Genomic DNA, 16,571 nt, shown 5'->3' with positions numbered 1-16,571 from the left:
CTGGACTTTTGGGGCTGCATGGGTAGGTTAAATAAGCACAGAACACATTACAAATAGCACACATTATCCAAAAAGGTCATTTGGCTGCACGGCTTTATGGATTGGTCTTGCTCAGAGCTAATACCTGTGCTGTGGATCTGAAGGAGATTCCTGCAATAAGCAGTGTGTTATCCTAAAGGGCCCGCTCCTTCCATCAAACTTCCCTGGCTTCAGCCAAGCAGGAACAAGGCTGATGACTGCAGGCTTCCTTAAAGCAAAGGAAAGCTTTGCACTGCGTCAAAGTCAGGGCTTGGTTTACAATAAACAGAGCATGGGACAAAAAGATGTTTTCCCTTGCAGGATAATGCAAGCCCTTCTTTTATAGGGACCAAGTTCCAGATCTGATATGTCCAGCCAGAGCTTTAAAAAATCTCACACATGCATGTCAGCTATTGAATGATATTGTTTAAAGCTAGGAACTGTGAGCTGTTAGTCTTTAAATAATAGGCAGACAGGCTAGAAATTCCATTGAGTGATTTATAAGCAGGTGGAAGAGAAAGTGGAAACTTCTGTGAATCTTGGTCATGATCCAGATCAGAGCCTTATTTTGATGGAGGGCTCCCTCTTCTGGATTTTGATTGAAGCATATTTCCCAAAGTCTAGACTGTTTTGTTTTGATTTTTTCCAATGCAGTTGGAAGATGTTTTCAGATAGAAAAACTGAGCAGAGAGAAAGCCTCTACGTGCTCTCACAGTCCAGCAGTCCTACTACCACATACACTGTGGGGACCTGGGCTTTGGGCAGCATGACCAACAGCATCTGCCCCACAGACCTGCTACAGCTAATGGGAGCTGAACTGTGTCCTTACTTTTTAATTTGCATATTTACATTAATGGATGTCCCAAGCACAGGAGTAAGTGAGGGTTTACTCTAGCTTATGATTCTTCATTTTTCTTGCTTTCTAAATGCAAGTTTGGGAAAGTTACACCATTAAGAAATAGCCTTAGTGGTGACAATTCCTAGGAACTCTACTTTGGGACAAGAATGCCTTCAAGTTGAGCAGCCCCAAAAGAAAAATATCTATTCAGCTGGAAGTTCTCCAGTGACATGAAAAATATCCTGTTAGTCCCTTATACAAATCAAAATAGTCTTATACAAAAAAATCCTCCCTAATCTGTGGGGAATTTCCTCCCCCCTAGGAATTCCTTCTGAAAACAGACACTTCCTGAAGGGCAGGTGGGACTGCTAGAAACTGAAACTGCATCTTTGAATAATTTACATTTCTTAAGGAGAATAACCTTTTCAGGCAGAAACCTGTTTCAACAAAGATTTTCCCTTAATACAGACAGAGTTTAATACCCCAGTGCAAATACATCTGTAAGACTATGGCTACAGATTGCTATCATGGCCAGAGAGGAATTCATTAGTTCACAACAGGACAGGAATGCAAGCAAAACTGAGTTTTGCTGAAAATAAAATAATAGTAATAATAATCCATACTGCTTTGTGGCCTGAAAAGGAGTCAGATTTTTGAGGGTTTGGCTTTGGAGAATGAAAGCAATTGTGCCTTTTATTTAAATGGAAAAATAATCCAATTTAAAGTAAACAGTTTAAATTTAGCAACTACAGACACTATAATAAAGGATCTGACAAAAGCTGTACATGCCTGATCAGAAAATCATACAGTTCTTTCAGATGTAATAGTCCAAGCCTTTGCCTTCTAATGTTGTTACTGCCCACAAGACAGCATTCACCTAGACCAGCTATTCTCTGGCTTTTTTCCTGCCATTTAGCAAATAGCAATCAGCCCTGTCAACTTTTGAGGATTTTGACATGGGGCCAAGGAGATCTGCAGACCATCTACAGTGAGCTCCCAGACTCACTTGCAGGCCCTCATACCTCAGTTTGGGAATCAGTGACCCAAAAAGCCCCAGCTGACGCCAGATGCCTCTTTGCCCTTGGCGCTCTGCAGTCACATCGAAAGAAACAGGGCTGGTCCCAACAGAATTGGCATATGAAGAAACAGATGCATAAAGGGTATGAGGAAAAACAGAAGGAAAGTGAGCTGCTTAATGCCAAGCAGCGGAACAGACAGAAAGCTGGGAAGAGAGGGCAGACTTCCTGGGAACAAGATCAGTGCTCTCTGCAGACAGCCACAGCCCTTCAGTTGTGGCCACAGTCACAGAAAAGGGCATAAAAAGGCGTCCACTGGAACACAGCTCCTGCAGGCTTATGCAGAAACCAATGTTTGGGGTAAGACATCCCCACAATTTCCAGCACTACAAAAAATACAGACAGGGAACTATAAGCCATGTTCCTAACTCCTAACTAATGTTTTCACTGTAAATAAAAATTCTGCTGGCTCATTTCTCCCCCTTTCTGGTGGACTGCATGGCTATAGCTCTGGAAGGAATTGCCCTGTAAGCTTAAAGTTTTGTTATGTTGTTTTTAATTATCATTATTATTGTTTGTTTGTTTTTGTCAATTGCTTATAATCTGGTAGAAGTAGTTAGATTTGCCAGTAAAAAGATCACAGTAAATTTGACCAGTGTTTATAAGAACATGGTTCTTGATTCACAGAATGGTTTTGGTTGAAAGTGACCCATCCAGTTCCACCCCCTCCTGCCACAGGGGAGGACACCTTCCACCAGACCAGGGTGCCCAAAGCAAACCTGGCCCTGAACGCTTCCAGGGATGCGACATGCGGCATCCACAGCTCCTCTAGGCAACCCGTGCCAGTGCCTCACCAACCTCTGAGTGAAAAATTTCTTCCTTATATCTAATCTAAACCTACCCTCTTTTAGTTTAAAGCCATTCCCCCTTGTTCTGTCGCTATAGTCCCTGACAAATAGTCCCTCTCCAGCCTTCCTGTAGCCCCCTTTAGGAACTGGCAGGCCACTCTAAGGCCTCCCTGGGGCCTTCTCTTCTCCAGGCTGAACAACCCCAACTCCCTCAGCCTGTCTTCATAGGAGAGGTGCTCCAGCCCTCTGACCATCCTCATGGCCCTCCTCTGGACTCGCTACACCAGGTCCATGCTCTTCTTGTGCTGGGGGCCCCAGAGCTGAACACAGTGCTCCAGGTGGGGTCTCACAAGGCTGGACTAGAGAGGAGGAATCACCTCCCTTGATCTGCTGGCCCACACTTCTTTCGATGCGGCCCAGCGTACAGTTGGTTTTCTGGGCTGCAAGCACATATTGCCAGCTCAAGTTGAGTTTCTCATTAACTCAAGTATCCCTAAGTCCTTCTCCTCAGAGCTGCTCTCAATCCATTCTCAGCCCAGCCTGTATTCATGCTTGGGATTGCCCCAGCCCAGGTGCAGGACCTTGCACTTGGCCTTGCTGCACCTCATGGGGTTCACATGGGCCCACCTCTCCAGCCTGCCAAGATCCCTCTGGGTGGCATCCTTGCCCTTCAGCTTGTTAACCTCACCACTGAGCTTGATTATTATTCTGAGGGATTAATCAAACAAATAAAAAGCCCTGCTGTTTCTCTTACTGCAAAGCTTGTAATATACTAGAAAAAAAAAAATAGTTCCTTTTCAGACTCATTAACTTGATGGCATTACAATAGACAGTGTTTTTGAGCAACCAAAAAAGTTTTTAGTTCCTTCCTAATTTTTTCCCCCACGCTGATTTATCTTTAATAAGCCTCTGTGTTCATGTTTTCTTGGAACAGAATTGCACAACTCTCCCACCTTTCACCAGGGCTTTGGGCTAAAATCCTCATGCATTTGTGCATGCCTACCTGGGATGCAGACCCAGATGCAGTTGGCTCCCTCCAAAGCAATGACAACTTTAACCATTTGACAAGCTCCACGACACAGTGTTTTAAAAGAAAATTCCTATTCAAAACAGTAGAACAAACTAAATGGGCATGAGTCAACTGTCCCACAGAGAAAATTTGAAAGGAATATTTGCAGTGGCTCTCCCTCAGGACATCTGCTGTTATCTGTGTCCTAGGTCCACCCATTTGCTGTTAATGCTTGAAATTCACATCCTATGATAGGAATCACAGCAATACTTACTGTTCGTCCTCTCTGCTGGTAACTCCTACCTTTGACTAAAGCAAGTTTGTGATAAGAAACAAGGCTTTCAGAAGTAATAGCCATCCCACCTCTCTGGGAAGCTAATGTGCTACATTCCTTCAGGGCCCTTCCCCACAAATGGCAGGGCACTGACATAGGAAAATCCCATACCATATTCATTAAATTGTTTTCACTCAGGATTTTATTATCATTGTTCCCGAGAGATACAAAAGCATTCAATTCTGTCACATCCAGAAATACCCAATTCAAGAATACAGCATGTGTTTTTTGCTGGCAAAAAAATAAAAATTAAAAAAATAAATTAGGATTGCTTTCCCTTTCAGAGTCCCTGTTAGCTGTAAGAAGAGCTGTTAAGCTGTGCCTTATTCCTTGCATGGTTCCCACTAGCTGTGAGAACATGTCAGGGGATAGGTTTTTATTCCTTCCTAATCTCTTCATATCCTCCTATTTCCCTATGGCTAATGGTGATGTCCATTCCCACATCTGCCCTGGATGGGCTCTCACTTACTCCCCTATTGTCCTCATCACACTCACTTTCTTAATTTCTGCTGTTGTACTTCCAAAATCATTACCACCACATCTCTTGGTCACCACTGGTCTGTTGCTATAATGTCCTTTTCATTGGTTAGGGACTCCTCATTCCTCGTTGACTTTAGCTGGGTAGAGCAGGGCACTGGGACAACAGAAAGCTGGAGATCTGCTGGTGGATACAAAAGACATATCAGTGCATCTCTGACTTGATAATAAAATTCAACTAGTTCACGTTACTTAGTTTTTCCAAAATATCCATGAGATGGTCTTTCAAAAAGAGTGTAACAGCAAGAGTAAAGAGTGGGATTTGGGCACCTTCAGGAGATCCAAACAGTGAGTGAACTGTAGAATCAAAAAAAAAAGAGACAAAACAGTTTCACATCAACCTGAAAGGGAAAGGGGTGAAAGTTTCCACTACTTTGGATAAATCCTTAGCTTATGACATCAGATAATAACTACAAGTGTCCCCCAGCATATCACCAGGACATTTTTCCTTCATATGTATATTAATTACAGAATTTGCCTCCAGAATGCCACTGAAAACTGTGTTTTCTAGATGCAAGTCCTCTGATCCACAAGGATCTAGAGCAGTGGTTTTTAATGGGCTATTTTATACGAACAACAAATCTATGGTGTTGAAAGCAAATCAACAAGAGCAAGAAAACCATCGTATCCTGAAGCCTACCCCTTGGTTATATTTGCTTGATGGAGCATGCAATTTGACAGTGCAGCTACAGCAACTTCATGGCTGGCAGCTGCCCTGTCTGGCAGTTACTGTCTCCATGTCTGACCTATGTGCTCCTTCCACTTTGCTGGCACCGGCAGTCTTATCTATTCAGTTCCCTGAACTCTCTCAATAGAGGATCAGATGGCTTTGCTCTAAGTTGTAGAAAATGCCTGTGATGGTGGGAAACGGGAAGCAGGATTGTTCCTTTTGGGAGCACTTGCATCTGCTTACAAATATACTATCAGACCAATCCCTGAGTTTCATGACAGTGTCTGTGTTCAGGACACACTTCATGAAACCAATAATGTGGGATTATTTCAAAGTAAACTTGATGGAGATTTAAATCAGACTTTTAGAGCTCTAATAGAATTGCCAGTTTTAATTAAAACCACCCCAAAAGGACTATATCTAAACCTTCAATTCCAACTCCAAAATGGTTTCCAAGGTTGGCATCTCTAGAGTTCAGCACAATATCAGAAATCAGAAGAAAATTCTTCACTGGACTGTTAAGGGTATATGGCGGACTTCACTCTGAAATGCTGAAACAACCTTATTGTGGGTATATTTTCACAGAAAAAATCCATGTTTAAAAAAACCAAAAAACAACATAATATGAAAAATACCAGTGTCATAATTCCCACCACACAATATTGTAGAAAAAGTGACATTTATAAAGCACTTGTTGTTAGATAAGAAATAATAGTGCCTAATCTGTCCTGTTCACCCAACACAAATGTCTATTTCTGTTCAAATATTGGTGCCATTAACACAAAACTGTGACCTGTCAAGGAGTCAGATCCTGAAGTCCTTATGACCTTTGTTTTTTTCTTATTCAGGGATATTTCCCAATGAATGTCTCAAGTTTCAAGAATTTTCTTTGACCATAATTTTGGAAAATTATGTGACAAATTCCCCTCTAGCCATGCTAAGAACAGATTCAGTAAAACTAGAATGGTATCCATGCTTTTGGCCCCAAAAGCACAGGTTCATGTATAGACAAGGAAGTCTTTCTAGGGAGCTGCAAGAAAAAAATAAAATCTAAGAGTTAAACCAATTTTTATGACAAACCTGACTTCATGGAGAATTCCAGTACTCTCACCAACATCCATGAACCAGGTGAAGCAGCTAGGTTGGGGCACTCTAGAAGCCAATGCTGCAAGCAGCTTTTGCTTCAGCTCTTGTTCTACAAAATTGCTGAAAATGTCTGGAATTTTATGTATCCTCTGGTAATTCTGGGGAAGAGAAAAGGGAATCAGAACTTTTCAACATGGGCAGGATTCATAGGATTTTAAGTATGTTAAGCTATTGATACTGTCCAAAAAATGTAGAGATAGGGAAAATCTACAAAACTACATTCCACATCTGAGAGTAAGCTATAGCTAGCTATGGTGCTTAATTCCTAATCGAGAGCTTGCTAAGGAGTCCTAACAGATGTAACCAGGAATGCCTAGTCTGAACCTAAATGTCAGGGCTGAGTCATGACACATTGACTCAACGCGTTACCTAAAGAATCATCCTTATAAAAAGCTTTAGACCATCTTTTATGTATGTTACCAAGTGGAACAGTGTCAGTACGGCAAATGCAAACAACACAGTATTCCACTAAAGCAATTGCATGCCCAGACACAAAACCTAGGACTCAGAGACCTCATGTGAATCTGAAAGTCCCTGGGGAATTTGAGTTTGATGAGAAATACATATAAATATTATAATCTGTGACAGATATAATCTTGCTCCAATATTTCCCACTTTATTTAAGAGAAAAGCTACCTATTTTGTTCAGCCCCACCGTCTGGAAGTTCCAAAGATAAAAGGACCTCTCAGCATGAGCAAACTGCAAAACGTATTTGAAAATAAATTCGTAATGACAATTGGCATTAAAGAATTTATTTTCAAATACATTTCACAGCCTGTTCACGCTGAGGGGTGCTTTTATCTTTTGAACTAGGTGCTGCTAGACTGAGCAGAGATGGAGTCAGTTTCCTCTTAACTCTTTCAGCACCACACACACAGCAGTATCCATATGGATTTTCTTATAAAGCACTTATACCTACATTAGGCAAATGCCTCATTACAGGGACTCAATTTCTAGACCCAAGAAAAGGAGCAGATAACCACAGCTTTCCAATCCAATCATCTGACACCTACTTTTAAGTCAAAGAATATTTCTTCTGTAATGCTTAATGGCCTTTAATGCTTTTTCTCAACAGAAATCCCGATTGCGGGGCTAACAATGCCTCTCTGGTTAGCCACAGATCACAACAGCTGTAAAGTAGCAGGCGCACTGCGTGGGGCTGGAGTTTCCCATCTCCTGGTGAGAGTCAGCACCTTGAGTTACAAATAGCTCCCTTGCTGACAAGGGAAAGGTGAACCCTTCCTCCATTTCTGTCATCCCTTCTGCTTTGCCTGCCTCTATCTTCATCGCAGCTCAGTCACTTTTAAAGTCATGAGACAAACACAGATTGCTGCTAACAGCATAGCCCAGCCTTCTCCACACCTCTGCCTTCCTACAGTCATTCCTATCCTTTCCCTTTGGGCATTCACCCAGCTGCACAACAAGCCAGGATGGGAAACATCCAGCAGAAAACAACTTTTATGGTCTGAGTTGCTTTTCAGCAAGATCGTTCCCTGGCTGGTCTGACTGCATAGCCACACGAATGTCACAAAGGCAAAAGTTACAGGGTGGGAACAAGCAGTCAGGTAAGGGTTGTGCTGAGACCTATTTGCAGCATTGTAGATTTATGCTGGATTTTAAAAGTACCTGCATAACCACAGCCTAAAACATACATATAAGAGAAGCTTCAGTAGAGCCTAAAGAAAGATGGCATCTGGAGGATTACCTAGGAGTATTAACCACCTAGAGAGAGGTTATGCTGCACATTATTTCTATTCCTGGCCTCGCATTGTTAAGTACAAAAACTAGACACAACCAATGGAGAACAAGAAGAGCCTGAGAGAGACAACCCCTTTCCTGGTGTCACTGGAGTTTAAATCAGGCTGTAAAATGTTATCCTGCCTCCATGAAAACTCCATTTCTCTTCCTCTGTGGGCAGAATGAGGACAAAGGGAAATCATTTGAACACAGGACATAAATAGTAAAAATTGCAAGAAGTAGTAGTTCTGAAATATTCATTTTTCCCCAGCCCGCTGTGTCTCCAGAGTGAAATAAAAAATAATCCCAAGAGATATACCTAGAAGAGATTTTTCTGGATGATTGCATCCAGCCCCCGGTTATCCCAATCAGACCACATAATCCCTTTCATACACCTATCACATTCCATCTTAAAAACCATTTGTTCTCTTGGATCGCTACTCCCCCTTGAAAGCTCTTGCTAATTCTCCTCCTTTTCTCTTTTCCGTGTCTAAATGTACTCAAAGCTTTTTGTCCTTGTGTCAACGCCTAAAATGGCTCTTCTCCAAGTGTGGCAATTATACCCACCCTGATGTGTTCAGGAGTGGCAAACAGGTCGTCTCCTGGTCTTTATCTGCTAGGTTGAACAAACCAGCCTCTCCTAGTCCCTGCGCACATGGCTGTTTCTTTAGCCCCACGATTTGCCAGGACAATCAGGAACTCAGGGAGCTGGTCCAGGGAGGCAGTAAGTCAGCAGTGGGTTATCTGTTTGTTTAGGCAGAGAGGCCTTTCCAGGGAGCCCAAGGCCTGCAGGCTGGTAGGAAACCATGTGGGACGCACAGCCTCCCTCCCTGGTTTCTGTCAAATGTTTTGCCAGAGTAACACAACAATGTGGAATGTTTCAGAGCTGGCAACTTAATATTTTCCAGTGGGAAAGTGTTCCGCCTGAAAACTCAACTGGCTCCACACAAAAAATGAAAACATCTCTTAATCCCAAAAGGAAGCCAGATAAAAGGGAGTGAAATTTATGACATCTACAATCCACCTCTTTAGTGACTGTGGGCAAACAGTGACAAAAGGCATTTACAGAATCAAGACTGACATAACACCAATACCTACTCTTAAGACAGGAACAAGCAACAGCAATCCCAGTGAAAGCGTTACAATAACCTAGACCAAAAACAGGGTGAAATAGGTAGACCTCAGCACTGTTGCTGCCTTAGCATGGCCACTTTGGTAAACTTCCCAAAATAGACATCATTGACTTCTTTATTGAAACATCCTCCATCCCCTTGCTTGATCTGACAGCTGCTGTGCTCATTGGCTGTTGTCTTGGAAAACTTACCAACCGCGATACCAACAACGAAGCTGGAACACAGGCACGTGCCAAAACAATATCCGCAGGGAACCAAAAATGCTGAAAGAACCCATACCCCATGTGATATGTACCTCAACAGGAACATTCCAGAAAGGGAGGAAGATGACCTCTTTGCTCTTATAAGATTAAGAAGTGCAGGAAATATGAGCTCCAGCATTTCTCACAGCTCCTCTTATTGAAGTTGATAATATGGCTTCTATGAGCTACAGTAATATTGAATCCTAAAAGAAAAGGGAAAGCAATACCTAATAAAGCACAACTTCTCTTGTACAAGATTTATGAATATATGAACATGTATATGAAATCTGTGACTTTATGCTACTCACAAGCCATTTTAAAATCATACAGAGGATTTTGAGCAACATTTCTGTTTGTTCTTCTTGTAAACAAAAGTGATATACTCATGGGCAATGTTGCTGTGCTGTATTTATATTGCTGCCACTTACTTTCTCAAACAAAATTTAAAAATGATGAATAGTTAGAGAAACTTGAAGCATTTTGAAAAAGCAGGAGAAGATAATTAGAAAACCATTTTGCATCTTCCACGTTTGCTGGAGTGAGAGAGATGTTCTCCATGACTCTGCTGAAGATCTGGGGTGCCTCTGCAGCGTGTTTTCCCATTTCCTCAGAACCTGCTGAAATTAAGATACTATACTGAAATATCTTTTACAGAGTAGGCAAGCTCTGGTACCTGTGCTACCATGGCACCTGCTTCTCTGTATATACATCCCTACACCATGCACTCAATTTCAGAAAGGCTCCCAGAGGCCATGGGAAGCCATGACATTACGGGGTCAAATATGCTGCTTGGTAAGCAGAAGATCTCAAAGGTTGAGTAGGGGCACTTTATCTCTGAGTAAGCATCTTTGCCCCCTGGCAGAAAGCTGACAGCCTGAAGTTTTATAGATAAAATATTTCTATCCACTCCATCCTGGCAAAGTTCAGGTGAGCACCCTCCCTCCTGACTTCTTTTAGACAAGTCTCAGTAAAAGGAGACTAAAGCTGTCCTTTGTCACTAAAGTGACAAATGCACATTTATTAAACAGTGATGGGGGAAATACACACACGAGGGAAAAGCAGAAAGGACGTGATGGTGTTGGAACAAGAACACAGAGATAAGCATGGAAATTATCACATCGATAAATGCAGGAAAAATACCCTGCTACTAAACACACTGCCAAATCGATGGTAATCCTATTTGCCTGTCTTTCCCCAGCAGGATACCACTGCAAACTGCATGTCTGCTTTGCTGGCTTATACCTTCCTGCCAGCTCTTGCTGGTTTGGCATGACAGTTTCCACTAAAAGTATGAGGCTTAGGGGGGAAGCTCCAAGTGCACCTCTGAGCTGTAAACCTGCAATCCACAACTGTCTGGTGCTGCCAAACCCACTACTGCCAAACCCCACACAGGGGTTCTTCTGAGACAGCATTCTTGTGTCTGGCATAAAACTGCCACTATGACTGCCATTTGGACTAATTACTGCCAATTTGTCCTGATGCAGACAAAGAAAAGAGAATTGTATTTTTGGGTGACATCAAGCTGTTTGAGCAACTTTTCTGTTTTCTTAGGTAAGCTGACTGAATGATGTTTTATTATTTTTACACAGGTTTATTCCAAGGAACTCTCAATTTAATCTCATTTAAGCTGTATCAAACAACACTTCTCATAATGAAAGAGGAGTACCTGTAAAGACTTTTTTTTATCAGTTCAGCTCTAAGAATTCAAATTTATATCCTAAATACGATAAATATATATATATAAATTAATTTGCTTAAGTAGTCAGAACTGGAGTACCCCCAATAAAAAGTAGAACAAGTGGTGAATCAGGTGCTTGGTCTTCTGTTTTTCTTCACTCTTTCAGCTAGTTATAATAAATAGGAAATCCAAAGCGTAGTAATTAAGAAAAAGGTGGAAGCCTTCTACAGAGCAATCAAAGGCTACACAGCTTCATACTGCTTCCACTTTACCACATTCTTATTTATCTCTACTTGTTATTTTTTTCATATTTTTGAACCATGCAGTTTTGCTTCCATATTTTCTATGATTTCTCCTCCCCACCCCCACCCCCCCCTTTTTAAGGTCTTTTAAGTATCTCATTGCTCCTTATTAGGGTAGCTGTTTGCTGTGCTTTTATTATGCTCCCTTCTAATAACTGCAGTTCTTCTGAATATCTTTATCCCTGAGGCTATCTTTCCATGAAGTTTCTAACACTTTGCTACATCTTTTTTTTTTTTAATAAGGTTTGTTTTCCTTATTTTGTATTTATTTTATAGGTAACATTATTATACTTAAATTATATATTAATTATATATATTAAATGTATATTTGTATTATATAAATTATATATTAAATTTATTGCATTTATGGGTAAATCCTAGAACACCTGCTCAGGCTTTCTTTTAGGATGATATTCGGTTTCTAGCTTTCCAGACATTTTCCCTATTGGACAATGCATTAAAGACAGGATGTAGTGGCTTTTGACTGACTGTGTGAGCCAGCAGCGTGCCCTTGCTGCAAAGAAGGCTAATGGTATCTTGGGTGCATCAGGAGGAGGGCTGACATTGGGTTACGGGAGACCCTTCCCCTCTGTTCAGGGCTGATGAGGTTACACCTGGAGTGCCCAGTGGCCCTGGGCAATCTGCTGTAGGTGGCCCTGCTTGAGTAGGTGGGGTTGGAACTGATGACCTCCAGAGGTGCCTTCCAACCTCAGCCTTTCTGTGATTCTGTGAGAGACTAAGCAGAAAATGCAAGGTATAAACCCTTTTCTCTATTCTCACGGGTTTATTGAAGCCGCCTCTTATTTAACTATAGTATTTTTATTACATTCACCTTGTAACACTACATTACATGAGGTTATGTTACCTAATGACAAGGTGTTACAGTACCTGGTTGTTAAATAGGTAGCACACAATTCTCTTTGGAAGTTGCAAAAACCACTCTTAGGAGATGATCATTGAAATACATCGGAATCAGATTAGTCTCTTCTACACACTGAAGTGGCTTAAAGCTGCCTTATTTGAGCAGCTGGATATTCTTCCACAGTGGACTTCTGGCTTTATGGATCCGGTATTGCTCATTTCCTCTCATAACACAATGCTTGCTTTGAGTGGGAGATGACTGTATCTACATTGGAGGGAAAAAAAAAGAAAAGAAAACTTGTCTCAAAACATGTATATCTAACTCCTACAGAGCAAGAGTCAGCAGTCTTCAAGAAGCACAATCTGCAAACAAAGCTAAAGCTCCTATTTTTGCTTTCCGTAAACAACAACCCTTGGGCCCTATGCCAAGGGCAATTTAAGTACACTCAAGGATATGGCTGCTAATTCCACTGGGTACTGACGTCAAAGTCAGCCCTGAAGTGTCTTTAGAAGTGAAGACACATAAGATGGGTGACTTCTGACAGCTCTTCTGCAAAGCTCAACTCACCGCCGTGCTACTGGATGCATTGTGGGTTAATGTCTCAATCATTTCATTCATTTTTCCATGATTAGCTCATGCCAATCCCTGTCATCAGGTCTCACCAGGGCTGAAAATGTAAACAGGTTCCCAAAGCACTTAAAGATATTGGAGAGAATGAGACAACCCAAATAATGCCTATAATAACCAGAAACAAACATGAGGCTTGGGCCTTCCCAAATTAGGGCTGGAAGAAAGGTCTGTCTGTGAATAAATTATACAGTAATAGATTTTCTTTACCCTCCCTGTCATAAAAGAGGGCCTCGAATTTGCTTAGGGCTCAAGTGAGGACAGCAGAACCTGTTTCAACTTTGCCATTCCTGAGTGATTCTACATCGAAACGTACATGTGGCCTACAAAGAGAACACACCCATACCACCAATTCCTTCCGACCTATCACAGGTATCTTAACTTTCCATAACATCTCATCTTTCTCACTTATGACCTCCTTCACCTTCTCTTCGTGGCTTTTTTTTTTTTTCTAAATATCTCTTGGAAAAAGAAGATAAATACTTTCTATAGAGTCATTTATTTAGAGACATGAGAAGCAGCAAGATATCTTTCATTCAGTCTTGTCTATGCCTCAGCATCCCCATCTGTGAAGTGCGATAAACTTATTCACCTTTATAAATTATACTGGACTTCTGGAGAAAAGTGGTTGAGACCCAAGTAGTGCTGAAACTCTGTCATGAAGCACAGCACACACAACATTATTCCAAACAGTTATATTTAGAGCTTCAGATATGTTGATCAGCCTATCCTTACCTAAATGCAAAAAAAAAAAAAAAAAAAAAAAAACAAACTATTTTTTTCCTAGATTCTCCAGAAAAGGCCAAGATCTGCGTTATCGACAAGCCAAAGCAAAATAAAAACTAATTAGTTTACAAAATTCATTTTTCTTCTTGGAGAAATAAAATGAAGAAATAGAATCTGTGTTTTTCCTTTTCTCCCAAGTTAAACTCCATGAAAAAGAAAACCTATTTGCAAAATGCAAATAAAGTACCTCAAGGGCCACTACCACATATCCTTTTCCCAGATCATAAATAGCTATATCTGACACAAGATGCCCTAGGGCACTTACAACCCTCAGCTCACCAGAAAAGAATGAAATACTCTTAGCATCCTTCACCTTTCCAGAAAATCTGGTCCTTGCAACTAACAAAACAGCTTGTTTTTAAAAGAGAAGTTTCTATCTTGTGTTGTGCAACCTCACAGGTCTTTAGCACTGAGTCTACTCCTGTAAATTAATCAGCTTCTCAGATGGTCTCCTTTAGTAAGATCCCAAAAACCTAAAAAGTAGGTTTTATGCCTAAAAGATATTTTGCAACACCTTAAAAATAATAATAATCAGAGTTTGCCTATTATTCACATAGTAATGAAAATACCACGTACATTCGGTTTTAAATGCTCTGCAGCAGTTTCAGACACCCAAATTAGGACCAACATTTTCCCCTTCTATGCTAGTTCAGCAACGGATACCAGTGAATGTGTGGTGATCCACCCCGCCTAGCGTCCTGTTTGCTAAGGTGGCCATAAACTGCTGTCCATGGAAAAGTAAGTCTTCATGTTATATGTACATAAACACACATAAGTCATCAGCCTCCAACCAAGACAACATAGCCAGGCTTGACAGTGGTAACCGGTGGGAAGAAAAGAGACAACGGGCCCAAGCTAAAACGTAAGAGACTCAGACCGAATATAGGGAACTTTTCACCACCTTTTTCACCATGAGGACAGTCTCGCATTGGAGCAGGATGCCCAGAAAGGCTGTGCAGGCTCTATCCTTAGAGGCTTTCAAGACAAGACTGAATAAAGCCCTGAGTAAATTGGTGTGAGTTAGGTGACCCTGCTTTGAGCAGGAGATTGGACTAGAGACCTCCTGAGGCCCCTTGCAATCTTAACTATCCTATGATAATATTTTTTCAACTGAAGATCTCTTCCATCTGGTCCACACAAGTGAGCTGAACATAGTGTCTGAACTGTTTGTGCAAATGGGCCTGGTATGCTGTAACCTTCAGCATCTTAACACTGAGACCAAACATCTCCCATCATCCCGCAGAGGAAGGTTGTGATCCATCTTCAAAGTATTAAATCACATTTGCTTCTTTCTAGGAGGCCAATAGCAATGCATAACCTGGACAGCTGAGGCTCGAGAGACTGCAAGGCACCACTGGATAATCAAACCTGTGTGTTTCTTTTTTTAATTCATCAGGCTTTTAAGTATCACTCATTTTCTCCTTATTAAGTCCAGCAACCGTTGCCTAAATCATTAAGCTTTGGTTTGGCATCAAGCCCCAGTCTCTGGTTATGCTTTTATTCATGGCATTAGTGACTGCTTTAGGACTTAGCACTTCTTCCGCATGGAACTCCAAACCATAAATCACTCCTGTATCTTTCTTTTTGATAAAGTAAACAGATAGGGCTTGTGGAAGGTTTCTCCCTTCATAGGGAAGGATTTTTTCCAGCAATAAACTAACATTTAGAGTTTACTGCTTTACCCTAACTTGATCATACTCTATAACACATATTAATAATTGGACTAAGGGCTGCACTCTGATATTTGGGGAAGGAAAAAGTTGGAGAAAGACTTTTCCAGGATGCAGCCTTCACTCTAAGCATGGGTTTCATTCCTTTACCCTATACATGTAACTTTGCCTAGATGGATAAGGGCATTTGGAAAAAAAAGCAGCTAAATGTAATATGCCTCTAAGTTGTGTCCTCAACATTATTTATTCTTAAGAAATCTCATCTCATTTGTAGATTCTTTCATTAACATTAACTGCATTTACTTCCACACAATTGCAGGTGTTGAATGGTGACAAGCCCCATATTAGTCCTCAGAAAAAACAGCAAGAAAGTCTACTCAAAATTTACCCTTTGATTACTACTTTTTGTAATTCCTGCTTAATGAGTTGTAACAATATGACTGGCAGTAGCAAGCAACCAGTGAACTGAAGTCTGTCTACAGACAAACAAATAACTGCAACCCTGTCTAAAAATGCTTAAAATCACCTCTTTCAATTTGTTAGAAGCTGTAATAATTAAGCAGTAAAGATCGGAGAAGAGCAAGATGGGAACCTTTGCTAAATGAGCCTTGGGAAAGTAGCCTTCCTTTTTCCTTAAGCATTTGATTTCACTCACCATAAGAAAAATAGTTTAAAAACTATTTTGAAGTCTGCTGTGGCAATAAATGAAAATTTATCTTTCCTTGCACAGTGATAATTCAGTAGGAATAACAGAATCTGTGTCACATTTGCTTTTCCTCCACAAATAGCATGTCCACCTTGAAGACAACTCTGTTAGAAAAGCATTTGGTGGGGTGGGTGGGGGAAAGGTTCATAGTCTATACTGAGTAATCCTGCTAATTACAGACAATTATCTGTAGATTTCTGACCTGTGCATCATTCTATTACCTCTTACGGATGAGTCTTTGACAAATTCTTCCATTCACATTTAATAAAAAACGTTACACATCAACCTTTAATTAAAACTAGCAACACAAGAGAAACTTGCGGCAGCCATGTATCTGTAGGTGTTCATGGGCATTAGCTTTTCTTTTTCACGTCAAGAAAAAGAAAAAAAATATCTTTCTGTTGCACCATA

Source organism: Anser brachyrhynchus (genome assembly GCF_964034855.1).
Source record: "Anser brachyrhynchus genome assembly, chromosome: 2".
NCBI lineage: Eukaryota > Metazoa > Chordata > Aves > Anseriformes > Anatidae > Anser > Anser brachyrhynchus.
Note: the sequence above shows the minus strand (reverse complement) of the source record.